The sequence below is a fragment of the Malus domestica genome, chromosome 13 (genome assembly GCF_042453785.1).
Source record: "Malus domestica chromosome 13, GDT2T_hap1".
NCBI lineage: Eukaryota > Viridiplantae > Streptophyta > Magnoliopsida > Rosales > Rosaceae > Malus > Malus domestica.
In genome coordinates, this window is record NC_091673.1 from 12,792,568 (window position 1) to 12,807,120 (window position 14,553).

General features: G+C 36.2%; 1 pseudogene; it reads right to left on the minus strand.

The window, feature by feature from the left end:
* Positions 1-425: 425 nt before the first annotated feature.
* Positions 426-7,675, minus strand: LOC103423976 (lipoamide acyltransferase component of branched-chain alpha-keto acid dehydrogenase complex, mitochondrial-like; annotated as a pseudogene).
* Between the last annotated feature and the right edge of the window lie 6,878 nt (positions 7,676-14,553).

The following is a 14,553-nucleotide window of genomic DNA, read 5'->3' on the forward strand; positions in this document are numbered from 1 at the left end:
TGATCACCACATACCCTTATTGCCTGGTGCAAAACCCCTAAACATCAGACCTTACCATTATGGTCCACTCCAAAAGACTGAAATTGAGAAGGCAGTCAAAGAACTTTTGGATTCAAGGTTCATTAGACCCAGTCACAGTCCTTTCTTGCTTCTTGTCAAAAAGAAAGAGGGCACATAGAGTTGATGCATGGATTACTGGAAATTAAACTCCCTCAGTATCAAGGACAAATACCCTATTCCTTTAATTGATGACTTGCTGGATGAATTATTATGTGCAGTTTATTTTTCTAAGCTTGAATTGAGGTCTAACTACCTTCAAATTGAGAAGGTTGTTTTTTTACCCCACGTCTCCCACTTCACAAAACCCCCTCCCATTCTTCCAAGTTCCACCCCCAATTTTATTTCCTTTTTTTTCTTCTTAAAAATAGTGATATAAATATATTTATAACAAATAATAGACAAAGTCAACAGTGTACATTTAAATTATTTATTAAAATAAAACCTACTCTTGAGCCGGCTGTTTTGCTTGTAAACAGCCTTGAAATCGAACTATACAAAGTCAACAGTGAATTCAGTCCGTAGAGAAGCGCATATTCTCAGGCAGCAGGCATCGACCGACAAACAGTGATCTATCTCATACGCAACATCAGCAGCTCTGGATTCTCTATAAATTGTTTCCATTCGTTGCAGAACCTGGCAACAGTTGCTCCATCCAGCACTCTATGATCTGCGCCTATATTGACCTGAGAAACAAAAATGTTATATTTAGACCGGCCAACCATTTGTATGGAAGTCATGCAGATTTACCCTTTCAATTGATTGCAATGGAGAAACAAAAGAAACACTCACCGTCATAACTGAGACAGGATGTAAAGTTCCGTCATCTGCAAATCGTGGAACCTTCTGCATTCGTCCAATTGCAATAATGGCAACCTCAGGTAAGTTGAGAAGAGGCGAACCATATTTCCCACCAATTGCTCCAATAGTACTTAAAGTTATTGTTCCGTCAGATATATCTTCACGCTTGAGCTTGTTTTCCAATGCAAGTTGTAGTAACCGTGAAAGTTCCATTGTTATCTGCACACATGGAACATAGAATTAATACTAGCAAAGTTTTCCATGACGCGCATTCAGATACGCAGTGTAAGCTACAGTTGAAGTTGTTATCAGCACACATTGAGCTTGTTTTCCAACGCAAACAAACGAAACAGTGTATACACATCCAGATACGCAGTGTAAGCTACAGTTGAGGGGTCACATAGAACTAACCTCCAAAATAGAAAGAGACTGAACATTCTTTATGATTGGTACAACTAGACCATATGGAGTAGCCATGGCAATTCCGATATTGTGGGAACCTGTAACAATTTCCATTTAGTTAAAGTAAAAAACCCACTTCAAGTACGATAAAATTAATACTAGCAAGTTTTCCATCACGCGCATAAAAGGCTAAGCTAAAGTAGAAACATTGCTGCAGCCAACAGATGATAATTGCTATGGATTGTACAAAGTACAAACCTTTGAGGGTGACCTCGAGTGACTCTTCATTGAAGCTACTATTCATCAGGGGATATTTGTTCATGGCCATTGAGAGAGTCTTCATCAATAATGGAAGGAAAGTGTGCTTGACATTTGAATCGGTATTATTACTTTGGAAAGAATTTTTCAGCTCCACAAGTGCATCACACTTTATACCCTCAACATAATGAAAATGTGGAACTTTTGCAGCCATGCTCATTGATTAAACCATTCTTCGCTGAAATCCCCTGAAAGAACAGACTACAGTTAACTCGCTGCATACTTCACTCTGTCTTGAATAAAACCACTAAAAACAAATATTATCTATGATATTCTGCTACTGCACAAACATTAACAGATACAACTCATTAACCAATATTATCTGACATAAGTTCAGCCGTGGATCATACAAATGATTCACTAATGAACAAAGGAGGCGTTCCAAGTTCATGTTTGCATGCTATATTACCTCAGGGTAACTGTCTTATCGTCATAATTCCATCGCGATTCAGCTGAAGTATGTGCGTAACTATCTTCTCCTCCCAAAGCTTTCTCGGGACTAGCACTCAAGGAGACAGAAGGAACTTCAATGATTCCCTTCTGGGCAGCATATTTAATGACATCTTCTTTTAACACTCTCCCATCTTTACCAGTTCCACAGACTTCATTTATGTCTATATGAAATTGCTTTGCAAGGTTCCGAACAGGAGGTGTCGATAAAACTCCGCCTATGTTATGTGTGTTCAGCTCAGAATCTAGCAACTTAGTGTTTTCCAAACTCTCACAAATCTGCTTTGGAACCTGAGATTCCTCGACGGCCATCTTTAAAAGAATTTCTCCAACCTAAGATTTCATTTAAACTCTAAGGCATAAATAAGAGTTTCAAATTAGGATTCAAAGAAACATGAGCTAATCCACCAAAAAGAAATGCTTTGTCGCTAACTTTCTGGAACAAGTTCAATTTCTAAAAGAACAATTGTTTTCACTATAACGCTGCAGACCTCTCTCCACTATTCCTAAAACTCTAGGATGTAAGGTGTAAAAATATTCTGACCTTGACGATGTCACCTGGAACATAGAGAAGCTGAGAAACTTTCCCCAGATAACGGCTTGTTATTTCGATGGTTGCTTTGTCACTTTGCACTTCACAAAGTGGCTGAAATTCGTCAACTTGATCCCCCTGCCAAAATCACAAATTAAACCTCTAATTCCATATTCTCTTCAAAACAACCTCAGATACTCGTACTAATTGACGCTCCAATTGAGTAAAAAAACGAGTAAGTCAGTTTCTTTCAACGAGACCGCCCAATGTGCAGGCCTGCCAAAACTTCCCACACAAATCTAACACACCTTGCGCAAGTACGTGGATCAACAATATAAACAGATACAAATGTATGTGCATATATATTGTATAGGATATGATAATGCAAAACGTATAGGAGGAATTACAGACCTCCCGCACGAACCATTTGAGGAGCTCTCATTCGGCAATGCCTTCACCGGTTTGAGCCAATGGTACACCAACTATACCATTACCCCCTGCTGCAACATCAGCCATTGCCTCACTTGAAAACCACCTCCCATTCACATTATACGCATTCCACACTACAAAATTCGCAAATTGCTAAATTAATGAATAAACCTTACAGATTACGAATAAATTTAACAAATTTACCACAAAAATCGAAAAGAACCAATTGTGCATGTAAATTTGCACAATTCTCTCAACTTTTATTACTGACCAACCATTTAATCAGAACCAAGATTAAATAGCGAGAGACTTACATTGGATATCTGATCGGCGAAGCGGAACCAGGTGGAAGCGGCAGTAGAGAATGAAACGAGCTCGAAAGTGGAGACTCGAAACGGAGAGTTGTGGAAAGAATGCACCGCCGCCGGCGACGGAGCTGAAGAGGTGTACGGAGAAAGCCACCGGCTGCCGTCGAATCGGATGAATTGAAGAATAGTAAATGATCTAAATTAACAAGGGGTATGGAAGAAGTAAAAAAGGATGTATTGATAGCACACCCGTTCGTTTTTTAGATTTTACAAGCAAAAAAACCCGCACGATGTCGCGGGTTTACAACTTTAGTTACACATAATTATAACAATGTTTCTAATTCTACTACTACATATATACAACCATACTCACAATCCTATTTACACACTGTTGACCCTAGAAACTACCAAGCCTATGTGGCGCGCAGGCTGAGTAATCTATGAGCTAACTACGTCCTTCGGTTGTGTGCGGGGCGTGCCAACTCGTCGGCCGAACTCGGTCGAGGAGTAAAATTTGTTGATGTTGCGTTGGGTCGCGCTACTGACTTTTGCGTCTTGCGATTGCGGCCGAGAAAGGAACACGTCTTGGCCTCTTGGATTCTCGAGCCTGAAGACAAGGCTACTATTCTTACGAAGTTCACGAATCAAATTTGGCTTTCAATGTGCCGAATGTAATAACTGTAACACCTCACTTTGCCAAGAAGGTTGATGAGATGACCTCGACCAATAAGGATTCAGAAATCCTTCTCGACCGAGACTTGGATAGGTAATCAACCGTCCTCGCCGTAGTGCTGTTGATGCCAACGGAAGATGCTGCGAGACCGACTGATTCTATGGTGACAGAGCTATCTATGCCGACTTAAGATATCACCGGTTGCTTTCACAGTGCTGTTGATGCCAACGGAAGATGTGTCAGCGAAAAGAGAAAATAAAAAATCTCAAAGTTGTTGAGAGAGTTTGCGGAGGGCAGTTGTGTGTTGAATTGGAGGCCTTCTTTCCGTTGCCACTGCATCTGTATTTATAGCACTGAAGTACTTGCTCTGCACGGTCAGATGATGTTGCAGAGTTTAATTGCAATTCTAATTCCTGAAATTGATCCGTATCAAAACCCAGAAACCAGGGCTATCCTTCAAACTGAGCCGTGAGATTTGTTCCAAGACTTTTCAAAATTAACAGTCCATCTAGGCTTATCACATCACATTTCTAGTCCACCTAGGCTTCTCATCTCTTTGTCATAAACCTATCCGTAGCCATGTTTTATCCCATTAAGATTCCCAAGACAACCTACATGCTAGGCTTTGAATAAATAATATTCATCTAAACAACCATCCATTATATATATATATATAAAATATGTATGTGGTCTAGGCCATCAGATATCAGGCCCTCCATCAGTCCGCTTTATATATAGTTGGTAGTCTTTCACAGGGCATGGACACTAACCCCATCATCAATTTTTATGATCCTATACTCAATCTGACAACACCAACACCACAAGTCATCAATCTCTACTGTCGTGCATGCATAATTAAAACATAATTCACCATTAAAAGATAATATCATGATTAAAACCACAATGTATCTTTCAATAATAATTATCTCAACTATCCTGTCATCCAACGGTTGAGAGCCATGTTCATCAACGGTTTTGATCGCACGAACCGATAGTGTAAAATCGGGCCTAAACACACACATACTAATCAGCATTTAAAACTATGTTAAATGGGGGGAGTTTTACCTCAGTACAAAACTTGATAAACCCATGTAATTAGTTCTTCCTCTTATAAACTGGGCTAAATGTTGCACATAGATCGTTGATTTCCACCGTAAAGAAGGGATTCTCCATCGTCACCACAATTGGTGTTCTCTTCCTGTTTTCCTTTTCCCAGATGATGGAAATTCCAATCTTGAAGCCATTTTCTCACACTAAATAACAAAAAAATAAATTTAAAAATTAAGAGGAAACAAAGAAAAGCATCTAATAACTTATATTTGGAGACAGAAAAATAAGCAAAACCCAGTTGAGAACTCAACCATAAAAAACCAAACTTTACCCAAGAAAACTCCAAAAAACTAAAAAAAAATATTGAAGAATGTATTTGAATTTTACACATAATGCAGCAAAGGAAAGACAAAAAAGAAAAGAGTAAAGCCATCAAGCTCAACCCTTTAATTTAAACTCTAAAAAAATTAAACACAACCCCATTAAATCATTAATCTTACTGTAACGACAAATTATTATGGCCAAACTTTTGGTGCCTATCAAAACCAAGTTTTCATATATATACAAAGCATCTATTTAACCAATGAATTGATGGAGTTAACCAATGAATTGATGGAGGGCGAAAAAGAGAAACAAAAAAAAAGGCCATTATTCAATTATGTGGAGAATTACTTGATACGTACAAAAGGTTTGAAAATTAAACTGACATTAAAAAAAAAGATGAGATGGAGTGGAAATCACATACCAACATCAAGCTTAAATTTGTGGTGCTCATTTGTAGTGCTATCTGCAATTAGTCTTATCAGAAGCTTATGCACTGGTTGATGTCTCGGTCTTCTCCTTAGCTGCATGTACATTGTAGACTTGGGTAGATGAGAAGCAGAAGAAAATAAAAATATAAGTTGAAGTTATAACTTAACTACCTATGTTGACTCATGTCCAACACATAATAACAATAGCAAATCATTTATCATCTCGTGCACTGGTTTGTCATTGTCACTCAAATTCACAAAATCATTTACTCCAAATTTTTTAGTTATGACCTAGATCATGCATCTATCAGTATAAATACGGAAAAGAAAATAAACGCAATTTATTAGAACAAAGAATTTGGGATCAACAAAGTTTCTCCAAACTTACAGCAAGGCCAATAAACAGCAACTGAGGATAATTTTTCGTTTAGCTACATTCAGAGGGGTACCCAAACTTGATACTAAAAAACAAAATATCCAGTATAATGCAAACGAATCAATATGTAGTATCAGTTTAGGATGCATAATTCAAGGCTCTAAAGCATTGAAGTAGGACATCAAACTTGTCGGTATGGCACAACTGAGGATGCAAACTTTGTCCAACTGAGCAAGGGGCTTAATTTTGGAAAGACGGCCACAATGAACACCAATGTATTCACTCGAAGTAAATGTGCCTAGAAAAGTCTACTCATAGTTTACAAATCTGCAATTCTCAAAGGTTAATCATATAAAATCACATATATATATAGACACATATGTATATATTATGTATATTATATGTATGTGATAGCTATTATTGCTGACCTTCGGCAGAAGTAGAGTTCAATGTGATAAACTGAGGTATATTTTGACCTTTACCCTCATTTCCATGGCATTAGGTGGAACAACCTTCACCCTCTCTATCACCAACGGCTTCCTTGCCTCACATGCAATTGCTGTTGCAAAATCTACAACACAGAAATCCCAAATTGAGAAGTATTAAATCTCTATCCTCAAATATCCTTCGAAAGACATGCAAAATGAAGAACAATGGACCTAGCAGGCAAAGAAGCTGATTGGTGTTCATAAAAAGGATATTTTAGTTTTAATTACCTTGTATTTGAGAAGAGGTTCAGAACTCTCTTCAATTTCTTTTGGTTCTGGTTTAGCTCCAAGCCTAGCCTCCGTTGTCGCCATTGACAAAAGGCGGGCTTTTATGAATAGAAGTGGACATGAATGGAGCTTGATATGATCTAATTATGAAAACATATACTAAGCAAACATAAAATTTAAGGTGCATGGACGAATTTATCTAAATATGTTGAGAAGAATATCATTTTTTTACATATTTTCTCGACAACCAAACAACAATTTTGTCATCGGTGTTCAGACGGAAATAATTCTCCGGAATTTGAAGACCGAAACCCTAAAACCTTAACACTTGAGATCGATTCGATTAAGAGTGAGAGAATTTGTAGAATTTTATATGTTAGTTTGGGGGTTTGAGTTTGTTTTCTTATTTTATGAACAGAAAACTTGAATCAAATGCCAAATAAAAACTCCAATAGCTTACTTGATGACAAATCGGTGAGAAAGCTTTTGGGTAGAAGGGTCGGAGAGGGTTTGAAGCTAGAATCTGCTGATACTGAGGTGAGTCAAGACGATGTTGCAGTTCGATTGTCAACCGACGACCAAGATTTCTTCATGGGTTTTCCATCCAGATGGGCTTGTAGTGCGGCTACGGTTGAGATTTGTTGACGATGAAGCGGTGAGCGAGAGAGAAGCGCCGATTCTGAGAGAAATTGTGAAAATGGATTTGATGGTTTGAGGTTTAGGTTTTTTGCGATGATTTTGAGCGACAAAGGAGATAAAGCGGCATGGAGCGGTGAGCAAGAGTGAGAGGGGGGAATAGGCAGGAAGTGTCAATGGAACGGGATCCCACGTGTTCAAGAATGCTGCTGCACTTGACAGCAAGGCAAAATGGCAAAGTTGAAAAAAAGGGAAAAAACAGGGGGTAAAACCAGAACAACACTGTGCTTATGAACAGTGATTGAGTGTGTTTTCAGTTTTAGTATAGATTGAATTTTCACTTTTTCTAAAATTGAATTTTTTTTGTCAAACTATAGAATTTATCAATTAGACGTTAGATTAGCCACTAGAGGAGTTTGAACCAACGCCGTCATGCAAAGGCTTAACATCTTCTTACCACTGTGGTAAATGGCCACTTGCAAATTGAAATCTTATTTGATAGCTACATTATTATTCATTTAGTTTTATAAATTTTATTTTTACTTTTACTAAATTTAGAAATTAAAATTGAAATCTTATTTAGTAATTACAGTACTTTCATTTTTCAATTTTTATTTTTTATTTTTGATTAAAATTATATCTCTACTAATTAATGAAATGTTCTTTGTCAACTAAAATAGGGTGAAAAGACAAATTAGTATTCTATCACACAAAAAAATGATGGGCAATAATATAATCTCATAGGTCTAAACTTTACTGTTTTTTATTGAAGTCTCACCTACAGGTGATGTTAAAATACTTTCAATATTAAAAAATAAAAAACCTCTCACTCCCCCCACGTTGTCTCTCTCTCTCTCCCTCTCTCCTTCTCATTTTCTAAAAAAAATGTGTTCATACACACAAGGTGTGTAGGCAAATGCTAGTTTTAATTATGACAACCTATCCCTAATTTTACAATTTTATTAATTTTTTATGGAATACTTTCAATATTTTATTAATTTAGTTTGGCCCGTTGGGCCCCACATCACAAGCTTTCCTCTCCATCGCTGTCATGTGTCTCTTTTCTCCCCACTTTCTTCCCTTATTGCCGTGTCCCTTTCTCTTTCAAACTCTCATTTTTTAAAAACTCACGGACTTGTTGCCCCCTTACTCCCACTTACTAATTTCAAGCTCCCTCCCGTCTACCTCTCTCTACAAGTGCAGAGAATAAATTGTATGCAATAATCGTCGCTAGCCACTTACAACGATGGCCATTCTGGCGAGCCAGATCACACCACCCCACCACACCTTGTTATTCCCCATCGATGTTAACCTTATACCGTGAACATCAAACCCAGACGTGGAGCTTACACTGCACAGTGGCCATTGCCACTATTCATCATCTTCCCCAACGAGTTCTCATCGATTCCGACTAAGGTAAGGTTCGAGAACACTAGATTTAACTTCTCTCATAGAAATTATGGATGTGTGACTCAGTTCAGGCATTTTGGTGAAAGGTTGACGTTGAAATAACTTTGAAGAAGATAATTCTACGGTTTTTCCAACAAGTGTCTGTGACCATCTGACCACCTTTAGAACATTTTTCCGGCCAAAACCGACGTTAGATTGGCCCTACTTTGGTATGGTTTTGTTCCCTACATTTCTAGCTTCAAATTGACTTTTGAATCATTGATTTTGGTTCAGTATTGAGCTCGAAATGAGCTCTGGAATTCAGCCCTACAATCTGCAAAAACTGCAGATTTCGTGAAGAAGGCGCGTGAGGGTGCGTGGGCAACCAATGCGAGTGGCACGTGCGGCGCGTGGTTGCTAATGCAGCCACCCTGTGGCAACGTGTGGAGGAACCCGAGGTCCCTTCTTAGGTTTCTTAACGTGCTAAATCCTAATCCGCCGTTCGTTTTCCAAAATTCGACCGTTTTAAAATAGTTTCTTTTATTAGCTGTACTTTGTACGAAAATGCGTTTATACGTTAGTACGTTATATATTTACATAAATGGTCTCATTTCTAGGTGAAATACTTGACAAGGATCTTTTATGCCCGTGAGGCGGGTTCGACTAGACGACATGATTTGTGAATGGGTTTTTTCTTTGATATATATATATATATATTTGTTTAGTTTCCATATATACATCTAATAATGAATTTTCTATATGTCTGCCTTAATTAAATTTATAGCTATGAAAAATATTATGTTGAAATCATTGTGGCATGACTATATTTTCATTACTTGTTGCACCGGTGTTAGTATTCGCCCCAGGCCAGGGCCAGGGTTTACGTGTATGTTCACATCGCACCGCTCGCTCACTTTGGATCCATTGTAGGTGTCAATCTTGTCCTAGGTTGCAATAGGCAACTAGGACTCGTATGTGATGCGCATAGCATCAATCTTCACGTGATTGTAGTACTAGAGCATATATATTGTGATTTCACCCAATCATGTTCACGTCAGAATATCTCTGAATGAACTCATGTGTTAGCATAGATTGATGAGTACTTGATTTTACTGATGAGAACTTGATTTTCTTATGCCGTAGTTGAGATATTATGATTTAAATGTTCCTTGAATTATTATTGAAATACTTTTGATTTCATACGTATACATAGTATGATTTTCTAGAAACTATACTTGTTTTACAACAAGGGGTTATAATGTTTTCAAAAAGGTTTTTATAAAACTTTATTTTTAGGCCCACTCACCCTTATTTTTCGCCCCTCCAAGTTTAGTGGCTGAGCTTCCATGTCGAGAGAATTCTTGGTAAACTTTGATATAGATGACTACCTTTGATGGTATAATTCACATCCTACTTTGTTGTACTTTACTTATGCTTTGGCATCACGTGTGAAATAGGTTCATTCCCGCTCACAAGTGCACTCTTATATTTAGGCATTTTTAGGTTTTAAATTTATTCACATTTTCCACATCACTACACTTTATGGTTTCGTCACCCTCTTAGTGTCGATCAGCACAGCTCGATTCGAAGTCCAAGTGGACATCTTGGGTTCGGGTGTGTCATTAATTTTTAGTTTTCAATTTTAAAAAAAATCACAATTAAAAATAAAGTGGTTGTCAAACACCCCATTCGTTTTCCATATTTTGGTTTTTCTTTTTTGATGTTTGCATACTGAACAAAATAAACGGAGGATTATTCAGTTTTTAATGGATTTATAAATCCATGAATTTTTATGGAGTTTAATTGATTTGTAGAGATTCCAAGTAAAATTTTAGTTATCACATTCATAAGCTGCATATTCAGTTTTTAAAAAACTACCAAACTGATAAGGTAGCGAAACATTATAATGTTCGTTACGGGGGAATACGTCTCATCGTAATCAACCCAGGGCGAAACCACAAAGCCCAAAAGAGAGCTAGAGAGAGAAGCCCAATCCAACACTACACCAACAATGTGAATGGGCTTGTTATAAATGTCAAAATACTATGTGCTCATTTGGATGTGTTACGCTATAAAGCGCTTTTACTCACTAACACTTTTTTATTGTAGCACTTTTCAATAGCGCTTTTATAAGGAAGTAGTTTGTTGTTTGGCATGTAACTTTTGTATTGTATAGAAGCGGTTTTGATATTAAATAGAGTGTTTGGTTGTCAAATGAAAAAGCGCTTTCATTAATAATTCTCAATAACTTTTGCATAAATATTTTTTGTATATAATTAGCGTACGACTTGATTAAAATTGCTGATGAAAATTCAATTAAAAATAGTAATGATCATTAACAAAATGATACATACTTATTGAAAATATATGTTTTTTTCTTAAAAAAAAAAACACGTTATAGTTGCATGGCAATCAAATGTGATATAACTATTAACTAGATATAAGAAGATTAGCAATTCTTTCTCGTTCAACATCTAACTCTCACCTATGAGTAAAATTTTCATCAACAATCTTTTCATCTCTATGATCTTCCTCATGTCCAACAGAAGTAGCTCCTCATCATCCTTGCAAGGTTGGAATTCTTGATCTATCATGGAACGATTCGTAATAAAATTGTGTAAAGCCATTGAAGCAACAAGAATTTGTACTTGTTTTTCAAAAGGGAAGTTACGCATGAGACGAATCATTGTCCACCTATTTTTTCAAACAACAAAAGTCTTTCTATGGTGCATCTTAGGAATGAATGCCTCTGATTAAATATCTCTTTTTTCCCTCTTGGCTAACTTCCACATTGAAACTCAGGAAGATGATATCGTTCACCCCTGTAAGGTCCAACATATTCATTCATATGTGGATATCCAACATTAACTAGATAATATTTACCTATACCATAATTGAAAAGAAAAATATATTTATTTTTTAGATTATAAGATCATAAATGAATAAACACATTCATATAGGACTAAAGTTGACTACTAACTAGAAAGGGATAAGGAAATTTCAATTCTGGTCTTCTCAAGGCCTCCATGAATATATTGTTGGAAATTTTGAGTAGATATTTCATTGTCCCACGTTGGTCACCGCAAAAGGTTCCATCACCTTATAAGGCTTCGTCCCTTTTAGAAAGTGATTGGAGTGATGAACCATAGAGAATAAAATTAGGCTCAACCTTGGGTTTGGGCTTTAGGGTGTGCTAATTAATTGATAATTAGTATATAATTAATACATAATTGGGCTTTGAGGTGTGCTAATTAATGGATAATTAATATATATTTATCAAAAGATGGGCCTTGGACCTTAGGGCTCGGGCTCTAATAGTTAAATTCTTTGATTAATTATTATTTTTAATTAATTAATTTTTTTATCAAAAGACTCATCTTTTCAAATGATGTCTGAAGCAATGAAAGAACGCCACTAGAGAGCAAAGCACCCTTCTAAGAAGATATCTCCCAACAGATGCATCACATTCTCTTACATGTTGCAAACAAACATAAATCTATTATATATACATCCATCTGCATGGCATTTAGAACAAAAAAAAAAAATCAAATTCTTCTTCTACAATCCCAAACCTTTTTACTGAGAGAACCACAAAGAAATGCACAAGAAGTCTAGTTTTCCAGTGCTGAAATCCTGACTTAGATTATTGAATCCTGGTGAGGCAGACGTCCGTAGAAATACAAGCACTGAGTATGGACGAAATTTCTGTTTCAAGGACAGTGCGGTACGGAAGCCTCAATCTTCAGTTTATCTGTTTGAATATTATTTCGTTTTGTTCATATTCTGTTAAATTATAAATTTGCATTTATTATTTATTAGCATATAAATTTATCATTGATTGTTGATATTTATCTAACATATACGTGAATCATGAGTAGCACCCTCCCATCCAGCCCCAGACAAATGTAAAACACATATTGAAATCACATACAGTCATAACATTTTGAGTTGTGTTTTCTTTTCTACCAATATATGGTACTTGCATTTCTCTAGGCACCACAACTGGGACATGTTCCATCAATTGCCCCTATGCAACCTTTAAAATATGGCCAATATCGATTGTCATCCTTAATTTTATTTGAAACTCTCTTGAATTGCCGATCATGTGGGCATATAATATCGATAGCCATGCGAGAAACAACATCTAATAGTTTCCCAAACCACCTAAAGACAATCTCACCAGAGCGTTGAAACCTCTCTTGGACCATCCTAATAGTGTTCCCATGACCTAATGTGTTAATAATTTCTCACCTTCACTTTTTTCTCCCACTACTCATCACTTGCAATGATAGTTTGCTTCACAGGATCCCATTCTAAGCCAGTCTCTTTACCAACTAATGATGTCCACAATTGCCATTCTTTCTTAAGTGCAGTCCATTTGTTCTTGATTTGTTTACGATCATACAACCTTTGAGTAAGGTCATTAAATTTCTTAATAACATTTTTCCATCCAATCCTATTACGATGACCACCTGTTTGATTTCCGGCTAATGTCTCAATTACACAAATGCTTATAAATGTCTCAACATTTGCATCATCCCACATTGCCTTACCCTTTTTTTTATTACTTTCCTCACGTGCATCTTGTGCATCTCTAACTATATTTTTAGACATATTTATAAAGAGAAAGAAAAACAAACTATAGCACAAAATAAGAGCATACACCACTGCTTATGTCCTAACTAACAACACGAATAATTTAAATATTTCAATTGTATGGAAGCATCTGGTTTACTATCAGTAGTATGAAAAGCAATTATTGCAGTGATAATAGGTTGTTCAATTGTTACGTAACTTGGGAAGCAATTATTTCATTATTTTGTGATTATAAGAAAGTTTCCAATGGTAATAATTTTTGGTAGTTGTTTCATCATTAAACATCTCATAGAGAAACGGTATCATGAACAAACGGCAGCAAGGTTATTGATCTTCAAAGTTTTTTTTTATTTTTTTTATTTTATCGAATTTGCTATGCAAAGTTTACTAATCTAAAAAGTATTCTGAATACCAAAAGCAAAAGCGCTATAAATCGTATTGATAGAAAACATTAAAAATAATTCTAATAACAATAGTTAAAAACAACAATCATACAGGAAACAAATAATTCAGAAATACCTTTGGAGAGTTAATGAACGATCACCAAACAAAAATTTATATTTATTAACAAATAAGAAGAGTAAGTCTGTAAAGAGAGAAGCAACATGATTTTATAAGAGGATTGTGATTCTGTACCAGGGGTTTAATGTCATAAATGATAAATCAAAATTTGTTAAATATTTCCAGGCTTAAGGTCGTGATATACCTTTGGAAGGTTAATGAACGATCACCAAACAAAATTATTTGCGTGTGGCTACATACAAATTTAAGATAAGAAATAGCATACATACCTCCACAAAATGTTCAGGCGATGGAGATGCATGTAGAGAGGTTTGGGGAAGATGAAGATGAAGAGATGGAGACCAAGTAGAATGCTCAGCCTCCAAAATAATATGAAAATAAAAACCTTATGGGTTATCGACGTGCAACCCTAGAAAAAATAGATGATGGTAATTTTGATATTTTTTTTTTTGAAGTGTAATGGCATTTTAGACTTTCAAATTAAAAAATAGGGATAATTTTGAAATTGAAAAAATTTCATTAAAGAGAGCAAAGTGCTTCCCTTGT